This window comes from Coloeus monedula, assembly GCF_965178545.1.
Source record: "Coloeus monedula genome assembly, chromosome: 12".
Lineage (NCBI taxonomy): Eukaryota > Metazoa > Chordata > Aves > Passeriformes > Corvidae > Coloeus > Coloeus monedula.
The window spans coordinates 12,256,301-12,261,844 of NC_138792.1; positions in this window are offsets into that span (position 1 = coordinate 12,256,301).

Sequence of the window (5,544 nt, forward strand, 5' to 3'; positions counted from 1 at the left end):
AGTATTTTCCTTTTAAATGTTTAACTAACAGAAAAATAAGCCCTAAAGCCATACTAAAAAAATACCGTTAAATACTCAAAGTGGCTCTTCATGTATGTGAATAATTAGCTTGTGTGCAGACTTGAAACCTGAATGGAAACTGCTTGGGCAGAGCTGTGTGACAACGGGAGCTCTGTCTGGTTGTAGTAATGTTCCTGCCTGTTGCCAGGGCTGGGGCAAATGAGCAAAACCTGGCTTGGTTCCCTATGCTGTTGAACACTTGGGCTTGTTGCATTCAACTTTCACAGAACAAACAAACAACAACAAAACCAAACCAAACAAGCCCAAATCTATAACAGAACTGGAGATCAAAGTTACAATTACTGGCAAAAAGTAAGTTGCAGACAATCAACTTATAAGCAACTTACTTGCTTTTGACTTAAAAGTCTGAGACTGTGAAAGAAGAAGAGCTTTCATTTTGCACACAGTAGGTGTGCAAAACTTGCAAAGCTGCTCGTGCTATAAGTAGTGATCCAGGCTGTCCTGTAATATTTTTCAAGTGTACTTGTCTCATCAGCCTCTGCATTAGAGAGAATGCATGTGAATTTTTTCCCTTCCCTCTTCTGGTATCAACAGGCAGGAGGCAGATATTTTCCTGATGCTAGGGACCAGTTAAAAAGGATTTAGCAAAGAACAGTGGGAATTTGTAACAACAACCCATATCAACAGATTAAAGAAGCAAATGTGATCAAACTTTTTAAAATTTACTGTAGCAGAAAATTGTGACAATAAGTTGACATGCTGTGAAGAAGTTTAACTCCATACTAAGAGGGAAAAAACCCAAACAACCCCAAGTTCAAGAGGGAATGTGCACTATTACATTGGGATTGTAATCTTTCATTCTGTTTCCCTCTATTTGCTTTTTCTTTCTAGCTACAATTCAAGACAGTGAGTTGAATTTTCATCTTCTATTCACTATAAAAAAACATTAAAAACTATTGGAATTTACAATAGTAAATTGTAAATCCATCCATGATGTAATTATGGAAAGAATGTAATTGTAATTACATATGTAATTATGGAAACAATGAGGCACCTAGAGGTGAATGCTTTTGAAGGATTTAGAAGTGGTTTTGCAAATAGCAATAGCAACTGGACGCAACAAGGAGAAACCTGTGGCATTGTCTCTCTATCAAGAGGTAGTCAGAATGGTTGATGATAAGAAAGAGCCCAGAGATGTTAAGAAGAGTAACAGAAGAGAGGGGAAGTGACTGAAGAGGAGGGAAAAGCTGAAGAAAATAAACAGGAGTAGCCCAAATGGGAGGGAATGGACGTCTGGCACAGCATATTGCTGTAGGAGGAATACAAAAGGCTAAAAGATGTTAAAGGAAAAGAAAGCAGCCAAAGAAATGGAAAGAGATCTGGAGTGGCTGGGGGGCACTGAATGAGGGAGTGTTTTGAGTAACTGTTCAGCTCAAAGCAAAAGTACAAAGGCCAGAAGAAAAAAATCCAGTAACCAAGGTTATCCAGACATAATTTTAACTATGCAAAATGTATATCAGATTTGTAATTTCATTTTTTGAGGTGTTTTTCTAGTGATATCACTTTGACATGAAAAAATGTTACAGGGGCAGAATGTTAAGGATCCATGTCAGTAGCCCTTTGGTACAGGCAGTCTCCCAATAGCAGGTGGTGCTCATAATGTTGCATTTGCCACACAAGATTGTGCTAATGCTGCAGCAGTGTAGAACTGTGTGTATGTGCCTGCTTTCATTTTAGGCATGGTGAACTCTCTTCTGCAGCTTGAACCTTGGCACATGACTTTAAAACCTGGGAACCATGCAAGCTACATACTGTACACTATGTATTGTTCTCTAATGTTGAAATTGTACAATTGAAACAGTAATAAAAATACTCTGAAAATCAAAACTAGTATCATGCTTGTAATGATTCTGTTATATTGACATCGGCTATTGTAAAAATCATAGAAACCTTTGTTATTGTTTTCCAAATCCACTCACTGTCCTTAGGGAAACATCCATATCTGCCTGTAGGGACAAAACAAATACATATCCTTGTATGGATAAAGATGTCCAAATGATAGTGTGAGAGTTCAGACTGGACAGAGTGCTCCTAAGCGTGACAGCCAGTGCTGTGATGTGTGTGCTGCTAATGAGCTTCACTGAATTTCTGTGTTTCCACCCTTCTCTTTACACAAACACCCAGTGGGATGAGGACAGTGGACTACAGCAAAATGACAGCTTGCAGTCATTGATGCTACAAGACATTTGTGCACATTTGCCGGAGTGCCAGGTTAGCCCAAGTCATTTTTTTTCAGGTAAGCTCATGCAGTCTTTATTGCCACTGGAATTGTTTCTCCAAAGACAGTCATAAAAGCTGGCTTACAAGTTCAGTGCCATGTTTAAACAGCTGTATTTAAGTTAAATGAAGCAAAAGCAAACCTGCAGTCTACAGAAAATACTACTACAGATTTTAAAACCTGTGCAGTAAGTCAAAGTTCCACACACCAAAAGGGTAAGAAATTTTCTTGCTGATAGCCCACCACTTTCTTACACTGCCTTTCAAAGTGCAGAGAGCTGATTAAAGGCCAAGGGGATGTCAGCTGGGTAATCACCTAAAATGTTATTTTAACATTACTTAACCGCTTATGTTATTTTCTAGGAAGACTTAACAAAAGCACCTAGGAAATAATGGTGAAATGCATCAGAAAAACTTTCCTATTTTTGTCCTCAAAACACTTTGTGGTGAACAACTTTAACAGCAAGTTTTATGATCTTGCACACCATTCTGTGCCTTTCACTTCTCCAACATATTTTAGATGTAATATTTAACAGAATGTAATAACATCCTCCTATTCAGCATAGCTCATTCCTCAGTGTCACTGCTATAAAGGCTGTTTTCTTAAGGCGTGTTGTATATAAAAACCAAGATATTTGACTGCTAATTATGTCTGAGAATTTGAGACTATTGATTGACCAGAAGTGAACACAAGTATGGTTTAGTACACTTGGTTGCAGGCATTTAAAAATCACATTGTCTTCATTGAGCTGCTTACATGCCGTGATGAAGCAGGCTCAGCATAACAAAAAGCTGTCAGTTCTTGTGACATGATACAGCTGATGGCTCCTCTCCAGTCATTACTGATTCTCTGTTTTCTGAACTTCGAGTTTCTAATACAATCACATTGGTCCCACTGTTCAGGTACGGTAGGGAAGTCACATCTAGAGGAACTCACAGACATAACCACTCTTTACAATATGTTGACACACTGTCAGCAAGAGATTTACCCTTGTTCCAGTTTTGAAATTGGTATGTTAGGTGGACCTCTGCTGGTGAGAAAAAAGGCAGCAGGAGCAAGTTCCTAAGAGAAGAAACTATCTTGTATCTGAACCTGTAATACAGACAGATGTATCCAGTATAAAGCATTAACTTTGCTGTCAGTCCACATCAGTCCATTACTGCTCCACAAAAACTTCAGCTTCAATGAATGAAACCACGGTGACTCACAATTACATAATCTGGCAACAAATGCACATATAACAATCACCTCTGTATGAATAAGTTTCTTCTGCAAATCACATCGTGAGCACAAACAAAAATGGAGATAAGCTGGGAGCAGTCCACAGATTTCCTCATTGTACCTGCAGGTTATTTAATAACTTTAAAAAGTGTACACTGTAGTTCTCCAGGTAAGGGTTGTATGTGATGTGAAATCACATCCTGTGCAAGCTCACTGAAAAGGTTTTTGGGTCACGTTCATTTTTTTAAATTGTAAATGCCATTTTATCAGTTCACACAACAAGCCGTGTTTACTGGGGAAGAAAGACATCATGTGGAAGTGTTACCCAATACTTGGCTTCAACATAACACAAATGACTGATTAGTTTTAAATTTTCTCATTTTGACATAAAATACATAATCTCGTATCATTCCTAGAGAATTCTAAAGGCTAGCAAAAGCTTGTGCTTTATACCCCTTTGTCTAGTTTTTTGCTCTGTTTTAAATGGTTCAGGCAACAGGTTTTCCAATTTGCCCATGGCAACTGCTCCACAGTAATAAAGGCAGTAGCCTAAGAATACAACTGTGCTCATGCTGGAAGAACTGCTCTGGCCCAGCACCTGAGCCAGCTCTGCCAAAGCCGCAGCCGCACTTAATGGATTTCCAAAGGCTATCTGGACCAGTGACACTACAAAGACTGGAAATTGCTGCTCTTCCTAGCCTTTTTTTTTTTACCCCTCTCTCCTCACTCTGTTCTGCTGGAGTGGCTGGGATGGGTGGGGATCTCTGGAGAACATCTAATGCAACTCCGCTGCTAAAGCAGGGTCACCCAGAGCATGTTGCACAGGATCTCATCCAGACACCTTTTGAGTATCTCCAGAGACAGAGACTCCACAACTTCCCTGGGCAGCCTGTTCCAGTGCTCCTCTGCCCTCAGAATTAAGAAATTTTTCCTCCTACTCAGATGGAACTCCTTTGTGCCTTTGCCCTGTTCAGTCACTGGGCACCACTTGTTCCCATCCTCTTGATACCTGTTTTTGAGATATTTGTGGGCATTGATAAAATCCCCTCTCAGTCTTGTCTTCTCTGGGCTCAACAGGTCCAACTCCCTCCACCTTTCCTCATAAGAGGTGTTTCCTCCAGTTGAAAAAAATACAGGCACTAATAAAACACTAAATACAAAGTTCATGATCTCTCTAAGCTTTCATTGGACTACTTACTATGTTAATGAAAGTGTCCCATGGCAGGTTTTGAACAAGATGGCCTTTAAGGTCCCTTCCAACCCAAAGCATTCTTTGATTCTATGGTATGATAAAGAAGTTGATAGTGGCAATGGGACAAGAATTAAAATTAATGTCACACACGTAGCAACTACTAGTAAGAATTTCTTCTGAAGATGGGAGCAACAAACAAGACTGAGGAGACCGTTTCAATGATGACTGCGATTAACCACACACTGCAACTATGTAAAAGGCAAGTACAATATTAGGAGCTGGCACAAGACTCTCCCAACTCGGAACACAGTGATGATAAGGAAGAAGCAATGATGAGTGTTGCACATCCACTTAAATGGAAACAGGAACAGGTGCAGCAGAACTCTCTGAGGGAGGGAGGGACCAAGGCGCTACTCGCTGCTCAGGGGGCTGCCAGGCCTGCCACCTCTGTCCCACTGACGGGGCGCTGGGGCTCACCTACATCCCCGATCCTGGGCACCGCCACAATGCCCCGACGAGGGAGGGCCGCGAGCCAGCACAGGAGCAGCCACGGCCCCCGGCCTAGCGGAGGAACACCCGGAGCCGCCCGCCGCCGCTACCCGGCCGCTTATCGCCGGTGACCCGCGGCCGCCCCTCCCACCGCTTCCCCGGGCCTCAGCTTCGCCCCTACTCCCGACCGCAGCTGCTCCCCGGCCGCCGCCTTCCTGTCCCGGTATCCTTGTCCCCATGTCGCTGTCCCCACCCCCGCCCCGGCCGTTGGAGGTTTGAACGGCGCGCGCGCACCCGCCCCGCCCCCGCGCGCGCGCCATGGGGGCGGCGCCCCTGCTCAGCC